Source organism: Coloeus monedula, assembly GCF_965178545.1.
Source record: "Coloeus monedula genome assembly, chromosome: W".
Classification (NCBI taxonomy): Eukaryota; Metazoa; Chordata; class Aves; order Passeriformes; family Corvidae; genus Coloeus; species Coloeus monedula.
In genome coordinates, this window is record NC_138821.1 from 29,075,860 (window position 1) to 29,090,614 (window position 14,755).

A 14,755-nucleotide genomic window follows, 5' to 3' on the forward strand; every position below is an offset into this window, starting at 1 on the left:
CAACATCAGAACACATTGGGAGAATTTTCCACCAAGGCCCCGGAGGTGGGCCCACACCGACCCAGCTCTGAGGAGGAGGAGAGAGACCACATCTACCAAAGGACTCTGGAATTTTCCCAGGTTTCTCCCCACAGCGAGAGGTTTTATTATTTAGCATTATTATCCTTTTCCTGTGTGTTTGTTAAATAAATAGTTTTTATCTCTTTCACTTTCCTCCGAGGAAAATTTCTTTTTTTTTTTCCCCGAACCTGGTGAGGGAGGGGTGGTTGTAACCTGCCTTCTATCAGAGGATATTTTTCCTCCAAATTTGTCCAAACCGGCACATAAAGCTAGCATGGTGTCATAGGTTAGCAAGCATAGTCCCGGAAGGGATGTCCTTGCTAAGGGGTGCTTACAGTTTCCTCTGGGAACTGATAGAACCTATCAGCTGGCCAGTTTGAATATGGACAATTCTCTAAGCCACTTAAAGTTGTGACCACCTCTGTGATCCACATTTAAGAATAGGCAAACTCCCCCTCCAAGCTCTCTCTCGTTTCCGGCGCTGGGACAGGTGGCTGCGGGCCCCGTGTGGGGGCCAGCGGGCCCGGCCAGGCCCTGCTCGGGCCAGGCCGGGCCGGGCCACGGCCATCCTGAAGCCATGGACCTGTTCCAGCCATGGAACCCCCCCCACACTGCCTTGCCGTGGGCAGCCGGAGCGGCTCGAGTCTCCCCCCTCTCCACTGCGATAAGAAAAATTCAACATTCCAGCTGCAAAGCTGCAAGGCCGAGGTGAGATTAACCCTTTTATTGCTGTGAAGAGCTGAAAACCTGAGGGAAGAGAGAGAGAGGAGATGCTTAAAGCTGAAATTCTGTTGTGAAGCTATGATATATCAGAGTATCCTGTTGTAATTTCATGAAGATATGGGGGGTGGAGTGTTCAACTCGTAAGCAAAAGCACCTGCGCTGAGATAGGCAGATGCTGACGCAGCTGTAATTTCATGAGAAGTTTGGACAGGGAGAGATGGACCAGATGAGGACTTTTGCTCCAAACGGGAAAGGAGAAAACCTCAGTCCCTAGAGATGCTCCCAGAGATAGTCCTAAAGATGAAGATGATGAAGACCCTTTGCTCCCAGGGAAGGAGAAGGGCCTCTGTTTTTGTTTCTGACCGGCTCAACCTTAAAATTGTACCCCAAGAAACTTCAAGAGTGGACCCTCGAAAGCAGTTGCAGGAAAAGCTGCAAGTCGGGGGAAGGGACTCACACGCAGGCAGAGAGACTCCTCTTCCTAAATGGACTGAACAATATTTGGAAGTGGGCGGCTGTCTCGTTGTGATAATGTTTTCATAGCATGAGCAAGAAGAGACTTCTCTTTCTAAATGGACTAAACAAGGTTATTATGGCAGTGGTAAACAGACTGAACATCTTAAGGGTTGTTTTTTACATTGTCAGTGGGAGAAGGGAGGAAGGTGGGGGGAGGAGGAGAGTTCTGAAGGTGGTATAATTTTTTTTTCTTCCCTCTTTTAGAGTTGTTAATAAACTTCTTTATATTCTTTCAAGTTTGGTGCCTGCTTTGCATTTCTCCTAATTCTTATCTCACAGCAGATAAACAGTAATGAGTATTTTGGACCAAACCACTACACATGGCTAACATCCAGCTACACTCTCAGCAGTGAGAGTGAGCCAGAACAGGCCAGTAGAAGTAGGGAGTAGTGTGGAGTGTCAGAAGATGGAAGTTGGGTTCTAAACAAGTTGCATTTAAGTTAACTTTGCTAATGGAATGTTTTGTAAAGATTTGCTACAGGCAAATAACCTTCTCTGTCCTTAGATTCCTGGGAACAACAGTATGGTTTTAAAACGATGTATGTTTTTCATTCCGTCTCTATCCATCGTATGGAGCAACTACTCTGGATTGCTCTGGGTCACCCAGTCTATTTACTAGTGAGCATATCTGTTATGTAAAGTCATACATTTCCTTTTCTTTTTTATTCTTTCCTTTTTAAATGACAGAACAATACATAGTATAAAGCAATAAAAATGCTACTTTAATGCGCTGGTCTCATTTTCCTGTATTGTGTGTTTGTGCAAAGGAAAAAAATAGGGCTCCTACCTAAACTGTTCTTTCTGTATTAACCTTCCTTCACTTATGCTATATTCAGAACTTTACTAAGTCATGTTCCTTCTGCATCTGCTTGGAGAACATTTTTGACTGTCAACCCCAGTCACGGGAGCTTTTGGAAACTGTTGGTGCTGGATGGAAGTTTTCTAAGTGTTGTAACTTAAGGACCTTATCCTCATCGTGGTTTACCCTGCTAGAGGAAGTGAGGTCTGAATATATTATATAATAGAATAAGTGTTCAATGAAGATTATTATTTAAATGAATACCTTTAGTGGACACTGACTTTGAAAGAACTCCTTATTCAGTAACTAATTCAGTCACTTACTGATGGGTCTACTGAGTATCTCAAATGAATATGGTAACCCCGAGTATTAGACTTCTATTTCTGAACCTCTGATTTAAAGTAGGAGATTGCCTTATGAAACATCTTTTTAATAATAATGCTGTTCTCAGGAATTTCTTTTACCCTATAGCACAGGAGAAGAAATCTGGATATCTAGGAGCATACTTTTTTTATTATTATTATTTTTTTATTTTTCTTTTCCCTTGGAGTCTTTGGGTTTCACTTCTTGACACTATCACCTGCATAGAAGGCTATTGGGAAGAAAGAACAAACAGCAGTTTTAGGAGCATCTCACCCTCTTTGGGTCCCTGAAGCACATACATACAGGGAGAACTACATGAAAAGAAATTTTGTATGTCCCAGCACTTGCCGAGTGTTGTAGTGGTTCCTTGGCAGCACAGGCTGTCAGGGATTAAGCCATTTCACAGTTGTTTAAGACAAATAATAGAGTTGAAAGTCTGGCCTGTAGCATTTAAAAGTATTGAACAATGGCTCAGAATATCTTTGGAGAGAGAAACCAAAAGACAATACTGTATCTGATTTAGAACAGAAGGAAAATATGGGGAGGCAGAATTTAACCTTATGTAAATGTGATCATGCCCTTTGTTATCTCATAGAGTGTTTGGGCTAGTGTTTTCTGAGGGACAGAGGTTAAAAAAGGCATGGACAAACCCAATAAGTGTGTTGAGTAACACATATATGTTTATTGAAATGGTTGTAGCTATGCTCCTCTCTGCATGTGCCCTGTCATAGTAACTATGATGTATATTGTTCAGGTGTATTGTAATGTGGAGGTTTTTATGCTGCACATTGGAAAATATGGTACACAAAGACCATAAAGTCTCAGTGTCCTGGTTTGAGACAAATTAAGGGAAATGCTCTGGAAGGAACATCTCCTGCAAAGAAGACAGGTTACAGCCATCCCTCCCCCACCAGGTTCAGAAAGAATTTTCCTCGGAGGAAAATGAAAAAAAAAACAAAACCTATTTATTTAACAAGTAAAGTGCACGCAGGCACGGGGAAAAAAGAATAATGCTAAATAATGAAACCTCTCTGTCATACATGAAATCCCTATTTGTGCTTGGTCTTTGCATATTAAGTGCTTTAAGTAATTAATTTTGAGTTAATTATTTTTAAATTGAATGTTACAATTAACCCATCAGCCCAGGTACAAAAATCCAGTTCCATTATCAGTGTTTCCATTTGTTTAAAGTTTATTAATAGAGTTGCACCCTTCCCAGTTAAAATTTTTCCCAGTAAAAAATCACAAACTTGCCCCTTTTCAAGCTACAAACCACTGGTACACCATAAGAGTTACCTTTCCTGTGTTTACTGTATACTTTTACAAGTGTTTTGAGGTGTGTTGGATGTATTTTAATACTTTTTGTAGGTGTTTCACTTGCATTTTGATTCCAAGGCCAAACCCCCCACTCAGTCTTAATAGCCAGCAGCTATTTTTAGCCACGGCCATTACTCTGCAGGCAAGTTCCATGGCAACCTGAATACCTGAATTTTAATGAAGGCATTGTATTCCCTTATCTCTAACTGATACCACCCCCCTTGACAACGATGAGCCATTGGTGGACGGAGATGATCCATCAAAGGGAAAGCACCAATCGCCTTGGACCGAAGGGGCGGGCTGTGGGCGGACTGGGGGCGGAGCAAAAACTATAAAAAGGACGAAGCCGAGAGGCAGGGTCTCTTCTTTCTTCCCCTCTTGCTCTCTCCAGACTAGCTGTGGGAGACATCGGTGCTGGGGCATTCAAAGCCTTACCCCTTTTAAGGGGCTTTTAGTAATTTTTTTAAGTCAACCCAGCACTGCAAGTTCTTTTTCTCTACCTGAGGTCTAGTGCTGTCTGAGCCAGAAGATCTCAAATCCCTGCGCTCCTGGGGCATACCATCTACTGAGCCATAGGATCCCAAATTTTTATATTTTTCTGATTTCTGTAATTTTTCAATTTTTCTGTTTTCAATAAATTAATCTTTTTAAGAGTTGTCTCATTTCTCACACTCTCACCGTGGAGAGAACCTGGGTAGATTTCAGAGTCCTTTGTGGGTGTGGCTTTCTCCTCTCCGGAGCTGGGGTTCGGCATGGGCCCCTCCGGGCCAACGGTGTAGGCCTCCCAGATGATGTTCTGGTGTTGCTGAACAGTCCAGAAGAGAAGAAGAAGCCAAAGTCCCAGGAAAACCTTTTTTTTTCCCCTCAGCTTATGAACGAGAAGCTAATTAAAAAAGCAAAGGAAGGTCACTCTCTTCCCTGCTGCAGAAGCCGAGCAGCTGGGCAGAAGAAGCCAGCGAGCTATCTCTTCTTTTTGAACACAGCGCTGAAGGAATTCCACCGCCTTCCCCCTTCCCCCCCCTCTCGGGTCTGCCTTAAAGACACAGAGAGGCACAGGATTCATGGCTGGGCATAGAGCAGACGATAGGGAATACAGTATCATACAGTCACCCCAGGACATTCAGTCACGCATCTCTTCCCAAGATGGTCAGATTTGATGCAATCTTTGAGGGCAGCATTTCAAGCCTACTTAGCCACCAGCACAGATTAACACCAAATTTTTTTTTACATGCACTGACATATACAGCGTGTATAGCAAGACATCAATAACCATTAAAAACTCATTTTGCATAGACATAACAAATTGAAATAAATATATTATGCAAAAAAATTTTTTTTATGATAAAACTAAGTACCAGACTTTTACAATCATTCTTTTAAATTGGCATTTTTATAATTAGGGGGATTTGTGTATGTGCATATACATGTATGAACGATAGAATAGTCTAACTTCCGCATTTGAACAAAGTAAGAATGTTTCATTTGTGTAGATAGCTATATCCACAAGTTCTTGTGGATCAATTTCTAATGGTCTACTAGATAATTTGGTCTTAACTCTGGATGTGGGAAGCATTCTGGAAAACATAAGATAACATGGTTTTCATGTAGCTTTGTGAAAAACATTATTCTTTGCCTTCTGTGCTTTGCATGCAGAAGGTGTTTATCCTTTTAAGGAAAGGCTTGAGATGTCCATCTCCAACCACCGTATGATTGAAAATCATTTGTACTTAATACCTTCTTTCTTTCTGAGGACTATAATGCTGGCTTTAGTTGCATAAGTGATATTTTGAGGACTAGAAGCTATAGAAAAATGTTTGGTAAAAAAAATTGGTAGAACAGCAGCCACAAAGGCTATATTTTGCTAGTCTGTGTCATAGTTTTGTCAGTTCTTTTATAAGGGTTAAGCAACTTCAGTATGTAACCATTTAAAATTTGGATGTTTAAATTAAACAATTGCCACAATGCCTTTGTGAGTACAGCTGATTCTCCTTCTGTGAGGAATGCTTCAAGGAGTACAGCTGATGCTACTTTATCATTGTTTATCACTTCCTTTTTATTCCTTACAGCAGAGCAGTGATATTGTTTTCACATTTGTTCTTCTACTGGGATTGTAAAGAAACTGGCTGATTTCCTTGTACTTTGCATTCACCAACATCCTCAGATAGCCTGCTAGGAATTTCTTTTGATATACTAATGATTTACAAAATTAATCTACTTTTCTTTTAAGTAGCTTCAGGGAGTCTTTGGTCTAAGTTGTCTTTATGTGCAATCTGTCTACTCTGAATTTGTTTCTCTTTTTCTAATCTGGTGTTATACGAATTTAACACAAGTTATGTAAATGTACGAACACATTAATATCTATGATGTGCTATCTATTTTTATATTTATACTGTGTGGTGTTAGAAACATCACGTTTATTTATAGTTCAATATTCATATTTTTACATGCCGCATGTTGGAAATGCATGATATAATTTCAGATGAAAATAACTTTTTTTAATTTGTCTTATAGAGTGAAGGCTTAGTAAAGGTAGATGGCAGTTCTGTATTTGAAGAAGCTTTACAGAACATTAATGAAGAACTTAAATTAGATTTCAATGTTAGACTAATAATTAATAAGAAATTTGAAAGCTATGAGCAGGCATGACATCTTTGACCTTGACTGGAGTATGGCCTTCTGCATAGGCTGCAGGAGTCAATTTTATAGGAAGAGCTTGTTCTCTTTTTATTACTAGCATCATTCTCCATTCAAATGGGGAGTACTATCTTAAAATGAATGCCTGGTTATTATAACAGAATTGACTGAAAGGAGCTGAGAGGGTGTATGCATATATATATATATATATATATATAATATTTAAAAATACATGCATATACACCCCCTTTAAATTGTGCTGTTTAGGTGTTATTTCTCTCCTTTATTCATTTTCCCTCCTTGCTTTTCAAATAGTAAATGTACACAACCAAGCAAGAAGGAACACGCAAATACCACTGCATTTTCCAAATTAAATGTTAACAATTGCATTTAGTAGGTTGCATAATTGCAAGCATATAAAATGTATGTGAAATCCTGTACTAATTTCTAACTATTTTCAGTACATCCCAGCTGACTTCTTATCCACAGCCTATTTTGTTCCAGAATGTTTGATATTCCTGTATTTCATGGACTGAATTTAGAGACACAGATTTGTATGGAAATTTACTTCATAAATATGTTTTTGAAATGTTACTGTTTTTTAAAATAGGAACACTTGCACTGGATCTGTGTTCCTCTGTGGCTTCTGGTGCTTTCTACCTTCTGTTACCGGTTCCTATTAATCTGTATTCTGGATGCTCTAAGTACCTGGACCTCTTTATAGCTGTTTTACCATTTGTGTGATCTGACTGACAGCATTTGCAGGCTAATCACAAGAATCAAATGCACTTAAGCTTCACTGTATTTTGAAAGTTTGGCCTTTTGTATCAAATAGTACATTTTCTAAGTGCAAACCAACTGTCTTTTGTTAATAAATGAATAGATAGGTTTGCCTTCCTACCAATATCACGGTGTCTCGCAGTGGTAGGGAGGAGAAGAGAGATCCAACAGGCAGGAATTGTGCAGCAAGATTGATTTATTTAATTATTTTACAACTCTTTTATAGACTTTTTTCTTCATAGTCTAATTGGTCAAAGGAGCAGCCATCCCTTGGGGTGATTGGCTAAAATCTTAAAACATCCGTTGTCAAAATATTTTTCTACTGTACTATAAACAAGGCTTTGCAAGGTCGCAGGTGTTCATAGTTTATAGAACTCTACAAATATCTTCCGTGAGAGAGAAAAGTCTCTCACGGGACTGGAAAGAAGCAAGAGAAATTCTTGCTAGCAGCAATATTTGTATCCACATACCAGTATGAATTTCATTTTTATATCTATCATACAAAGTCTTCAGAAAGACCACCGGCAAAAAAAAGTGTATGTGCTCGTGTTGCATACATTGAAATTACTGAGTGTGTTTCTTTATCTTAATCCAACACTGTTTCTTTGGCTTTAATAGTATTGCAGTGGGGGTAAGAACTATACCGAAGATAAAGAGAAGGAACATGAAGGAGTGTTGGAATTGTAAAAGGACGAGAGCCCGGGGATCCCGGCAGGGGGAGAGATGCAGTCCAAAACCAATTTGGTTGATAAGCGCAAACTCCGTTTATTAGCACTCCAAAGGCACTTATACAGTATACCAGCTTGTTAACTCCTAAGTGGCTTAAATCTTATCACAGCACATTTCTACTTTTACATAATTGGACTTACATTGGCAAGCTTCCATAGTCATGTTATGATTAAAAGAATTCGGTGGTCACCTCCCTTCTCTGGGTCTTATCTGAACAGCTGCATCGTTTCAAAACTCCCTCTTTGTTCTCAGGCTTGTTTCTCACACCAGTGCTTTCTCATGCAGGCAGTTTCTCACACAAACCTTTGCTTGCAGGCCTTTTGCTTGTACAGGCTTATTGCTTGTACAGTTTTTCTATAGATCCCATAATTCTATCAATGATCCATGCCCCGGATCCTTTAATAATTGCAACAAAGGAGCAAAAAACAGGTCTAAAAATAAAAGAATTTGTTTGTTTTTTTTCTGTTTTGTTTGTTTCTTACTGTGGTTAACTTCTTTCTTTCTTTCAGTGTCACTCCAACTACAATAAAGTTAACTTGTTACCACTTTCTTAAACAAAGAACTGGAGCAATCTTCTGGAAGACAAACTGAATATGTTGGGGGGAAGATGTAGAATGGGGTTTGGGATCCCTGAAGGACATATACAGAGAGCTCAGGCTTGCGTTTCTAAACTTTTGAAGGATGGAAAGGGGCAAAAAGCAATGCAGAAGAGGAATTGCTTGTTTGGCTCTGTATATGGTGTGTGGCATGGTGGAAATACTTTCTTACATTCAGAAGGACATTCTTTGTGCATTTCACCTTCTAACCCCTTAAATTACTTCTAAGTTTTTGAATAATCTAATTTTAAAAATCCTGAAAAAGTTTTTTATCTCCAATTACATATTTACTGAACAGCCTTGTCTAGATTCAGACTAGAAGTGGTATGAAGGTCTTCTCCTGTTGCTTTTTTTAGAAGTTACCTTGCATATCCCTACTCTCGACAAGTGACAAATATTGTTCAATTAAGTATTTAGTTAGTAAATCTTCAGGAACAACATTTACTAAACAGTGTGAAGTGGTTTATTACTTTTGTTCCTGGGTGGTAAACTGAAGGCTTTGGTTCTTCAGGGACCTACATACATACATGTGCATTTAATTTTCAGCTAGTAATAGACCTCACCAAGGCTACTCTGGTTTTTGCAGGCCTCTGCTTTTTTTTTTTATGTTTTTTTTTAAGGTGTGATTACAGTTCATTTAGACATGGTCAACCTAGCTTTAAAACAGCTAGTTCAGGTACTGCTAGCAGTTGAGGCACAGTTGAAGTGATTTTTCATTATGAGTTATCTTTTAGTCTTTATGTAGTTTCTTGGATGGTTTTGCAGCCTGCATTGATCTATATTGGTACCTGAAGTTTGAAGAAAGCTTGAATAGTTCTACTGAAGCTATAATCTCTCCAGTCTGAAGCACTGATGTGCTCTAAAGAAGTCTTAACATTGTACTGCAGAAAGTATTTTCAATTTGTAATTTTGATTTCTATCCTGAAAAACATTTTTAAAGTTCTTCTTAATTCCAAGAACTTTGATTAAGAAATTGATTTTGAAGGGATGAGGTTTAAATTGGCAGAGTTTTATCAAAAATTACAAATAAACAAAAATATGAAAAAAATCTTAGTAAATAATAATATGTGGAAATTCAGTTTCATATAAAGTTTAAAAAATAGCGCACAAAACCATTCTTTTTGGCTTACCTAAAATGGCATTCACTTAGTAGTGACTTAGTAATGTAATTTGCTGAAATGGCATATTTATTTTGGTTTTAGTGGTCATTATCAGCTTTGAAAACAATGGTATTTTAAAATGTGATCATAACAAGGTTTTTTAATGGCATACTAAAGTTAATCTTGTATTTTATCATTTCAGTTATTCATGGTGGACAATGGAGCAGATGACTGGAGAATAGCCATGACTTATGAGCGTATTTTCTTTATCTGCTTGGAAATACTTGTATGTGCTATACATCCCATACCTGGGAACTATACATTCACATGGACAGCCCGGCTTGCCTTTTCTTATGCTCCATCCACAACAACAGCTGATGTGGATATTATTTTATCTATACCAATGTTCTTAAGGCTGTATCTTATTGCCAGAGTTATGCTTTTGCATAGCAAACTTTTCACTGATGCATCATCTAGAAGCATTGGAGCCTTAAATAAGATAAACTTCAATACCCGTTTTGTTATGAAGACTTTAATGACAATATGTCCAGGAACTGTACTGTTGGTTTTTAGTATCTCATTATGGATAATTGCTGCGTGGACTGTCCGAGCTTGTGAAAGGTAAGGTTGTTCTGTTTGGTTGGTTTGTTTATTCTGTCCATCTGTCTTGTTTTCCTTCTTTGGTTTTGTATTTGAAGGACCTAAATATTTAATGGAATGGAGCTTCCTGGTCTTTGATATGTTGAGTGCTGGTTGGATTTCACTCTGTCACAGATTGTGAGGAATGCTTTGGTTTTTAATCTGAAGGACCTACGTAGAGACGTTTGTGCCACAACACTTATTGTAGTACTGTAGTCGATTTCAATGTTTTCATTGGTAAAACTACTAAAACACAGTGGAATACCATAAATGTCTTTTAACAACAGTTACAGTTGTTGATACTCTGTTTGATAAGAGCTTTCATTTATTGTGTTTGCAAGTTAAATTTACTGAGAGTACTGTAGATAAAATAGCTATGGAAAATGTATTTTTTTCAGTTAGGCTTTTATTGTCCTGTTGTTTAAAAAAAAAAAAAAAAAGTGAAAAAATGTGGTTGGGGAATTGGCAAGATCAAGAAAAGGTGATGTACTGGTTTTGACCAGGACAGAGTTAATTTTCTTCCTAGTAGCTTGTACGGTGCTATGTTTTGGATTTGTGACCAAAATAATGTTGATAGCACACCAATGTTTTAGCTATTGCTAAATAGTGCTTACAAAGCGTCAAGATCTTCTCTGTTTCTCACTCTGCCCACCCCCAGTGAGTAGGCTGGCAGTGCACAAGAGACTGGGAGGGGACACAGCTGGGACAGCTGACCCCAACTAACCAAAGGGATAGTCCAGACCATATGACATCATGCTCAGCAATAAAAACTGGGGGAAAGAAGGAGGAAGGGGGGAAGTTTGGAAATATGGCATTTGTCTTCCCAAGTAACCGTTACACATGATGAAGCCCTATTTTCCCGGAAAAGTAAATGGGAAGTTATGAATTAATTCCTTATGTTGCTTTGGTTGTGCATACAGTTTTTGCTTTCCCTATTAAACTATCTTTATCTCAACCCATGAATTTTCTTACTTTTACCTCTTCCAATTCTCTTCCCCCTCCCACTGGGGAAGTGAGTGAGCAAGTGGCTGTGTAGGGCTTAGCTGCCTATCTGGGTTAACCCACAACAGAGGCAAAGAAAATGTGTGGGGGGGGGAAGAAATAGATAGGAGGTGAAAAAGAAATGGAGAGAATTGAAAAAAGCGAGAAAGAGTGGAACAGAGAAGGAAAGGAAAGGAAAGGAAAGGAAAGGAAAGGAAAGGAAAGGAAAGGAAAGGAAAGGAAAGGAAAGGAAAGGAAAGGAAAGGAAAGGAAAGGAAAGGAAAGGAAAGGAAAGGAAAGGAAAGGAAAGGAAAGGAAAGGAAAGGAAAGGAAAGGAAAGGAAAGGAAGAAGGAAGGAGAGAACGAGAAGAAGAAAGAAAAAGAGAAAGAAAGAGAAAAAGAAAGACTGAAAGAACAAGAAAAAGAAACAGAAAAAGAAAGAAATAGAAAGAAAGACAAAACAAAAGAAAGAAGAAAGAGAAAGCAAAAAAAGAGAAAGAGAAACAGAAAGAAAAAGACAGAGAAAACAAAAAAAAAGAGAAAAAAAAGAGAAAGGAAAATAAAAGAAAAAAGAGTAAACAAAAGAAAAAAGAAAGAAAGAGGGAAAGAGAGAGGGAAAGCAAAAGAAAGAAAAAAGAGAAAGCAAAAAAAGAAAAAGAAAGAGAAAGAGAAAAAGAAAGAAAGGAGAAAATGAAAGAAGAAAGAAAAAAGAAAAAGTGAGTAAAAGAAAAAAAAAGAGAAAATGACAGAGAGAGAGAAAGAGAAAGAGGTAGAGTGAAAGAGAGAGAAATGGGAGAGCTGAATGGTTAGAGTGACAGAGAAAAAGGGGAGGGGACGAGAGTTGGATGGGATGAGAGAAAGGGGAAAGGAAGGAGAAATGGTGAGAAGGGGGGAGAAGACGGACAGCAGACAGACAAACCAAGAGAGACAGCAAAAGCGGGGGAATGTAAGAGAGAGAAAGCGTGAGGAAGCACACAAGGGACCAAGCGAGTTCAAGAGAGAATAAGTGGGAGAGATATAGATGCTGAGCAAGCAAGAGAGAGAAAGCGAGGGGCAAGAGCAAGAGACTGAACGAGAGAGAGAAAGCAAGAGAGGAAAAGAGAACGTTGTGGAGCGAAAGAAAGAAATGGCGTGAGAGCAAGAGCTAGAGGAAGAGAAAGCGAGAAAGGAAGGGGCAGCGGAACAGAGGGAGAGAGCGAGAATGTGAGTGCGAGGAGATTGAGAGTGAATGAAAAGGTGAGATAGAGGAAAAAGCTAGAGAGAGAGAGAGAGGCTAGTGAAAGTGAGAAACAGGCATGTTGTTTTTCCTCTTTCTTTCCCTGTTTGCCCACTTTGGAAACTGTTTAGGGAAGTTATTTGTGACAGCTAGCTGACATAAATCAGCAGTTAAAATGCAAGCTGACTGCTATGGTCAGGTTACTTTTGGAAGTTATTCATTGCTTTACTTCTCAATTTGTTATGGAGGAAAATAGCTTATCTTACAAACTGAATGTAGATATTATGTCGACATTGCTGCTTTTATTCTTAGCATTGCCAGAATTGTGGAATGCAATTTGTTATAGTAGATCACTAGATGCTTAGTGTTCAATTATCTTATGGCAAGACTAATCACGTTCTGAAGATGTTAACAGTGAGATATTATAATTTCAAAATATTTCCCATACCTGGGACAGAAGAAGAATTCTAGGGGGTGGGTTGACCTTGGCTGGCTGCCAGGTACCCATCCAGCCGCTCTCTCACTTCCCCTTCTCATCACGAGAGGGGGAGAAAATACAATTCAAAACCTTGTGAGTCAACATAAGGACAGGGAGATCCCTCAGCAATTACTGTCAAGGGCAAAACAGACTTGACTTGGGGAAGATTAATTTAATTTATTTCCAATTAAATATACAGTAGGACAGCGAGAAACAAAGGCAAAGCTAAAAAAGTGAGAGAAACAACTCTGCAGACACCATGCAGCCCATGGAGGACCCCATACTGGAGCAGATATTCACGCTGCAACCCATGGAGAGCCCATGCCGGAGCAGGCTCCTGGCAGAAACTGCAGGCTGTGGAGAGGAGCCCACACCAGAGCAGGTTTTCTGGCAGGACCTATGATCCTGCAAGGGACCTGTGCTGGAGCAGTCCGTTTCTGAAGGACTGCACCCTGTGGCAAGGACCCATACTGGTGCAGTTCCTAAAGAGCTGTATCCCATGGAAGGGACCCCATGCTGGAGCAGAACAACAGCATGAGGAAGAAAGAGTGGCAGAGACAAAGCATTATGAACTGACTGCATCCCCTGTTCCCCAACCTCCCTGCACCACTCAGTGAGGAGAGGAGGTAGAAGAGTCATGAGTGAAGTTGAGCCTGGAAAGAAGGGAGGGGTGGGGGGAAAGTGTTTTTTAGCTTTGTTCTTATTTCTCATTATCCTACTCAGTAATTAATTGGAACTTAAATTCAATTAATCTTCCCCAAGTCGTCTGTTTTGCCCATGATGGTAATTGCTGAGTGATCTCCCTGTCCTCATCTTGACCTATGAGCTTTTCATCACATTTTCTCTCCTGTGTCCTGATGAGGAGTGGGAGTGATAGCTTGGTGGGCACCTGGTGACCAGTCAAGTTCAACCCACCACATGTGTGCATAAAGAGCAATTTATGATCATCTTGGTGTGTTTATCAGAGAGAGAGTGATTGATATTGATTTCTGAGTTACTATGAAATAAAACAGCTGTTTGATTTTTTAAATTTGTTTCTTAAAGACTTATTTTTCCATTGATACGCTAAATGTTTACAAGTAACTTTGACTTGCAGAAGATTACAGAAGGTAGTCTGTGAACTGCAGAAGCTGAAAATGCCTGTAAAATACATAGGGTATGCTGTGGGTATGCTTTCTTTGAAACAATGCAACATATTGTAATGCATAAAAAAAGAAATGGCAGAATGATTAAAGATAAAGCATTAGGAAAAAAGGTTTGCTGGCGTAAGTGTTCAACAGAAGAATTTGATGTGAAAGAGAAGAAAAATTAGTCCCATTGAAACTTGATGCTGTTGGAAGGGAGAGGAGGATATTGGCTGAACGCTACTTTTCCTTGTTTGGGCTTGTTTTCTACTGCTGCCACCTCTCTAGTAAGACTGGCATAGGACATGAGGTTTAAAGAGGAGAAGCTGCTCTCTCTTTCTACCTCTGGAGAAAGATCATGGAAGAACATGGAAAATATCTTGGTTAATAATCAGTCGTGTTGATGCCTTAAAGAACCTAGAAATGAAACAACATACTTTCGAGATAGTATAGGAGGTAATATAAAGGATGGTCTTTATTGGAGGCCTCCAGGGGCAGATATGGAAAATGTCCACAAAACGCTCGCCCCCACATGGGGTGAATACAGTTTTATAAGTTTAGCAAATTAGCATAATTGACAAAAATCACCAATTAGATGCATAAGAGGTGATGCAATTTCCCCCAGTTCAACCCTCTCTAAATCCTGCCCCCCCCTTAGATGGAAACTAAACTTTGTTTATAAAGATATGTCTCAAAGAGC

The 14,755-nt window shown here is 39.2% G+C and overlaps 1 protein-coding gene across 1 annotated transcript in view; it reads right to left on the reverse strand.

Annotated features, from left to right (window-relative positions):
* Positions 1-14,755, reverse strand: part of LOC309584641 (small conductance calcium-activated potassium channel protein 2-like) — a gene marked incomplete at its 5' end in the record, with an annotated part of 50,937 nt that overhangs the window by 10,736 nt on the left and 25,446 nt on the right. The gene's annotated exons all lie outside the window — the stretch shown is intronic.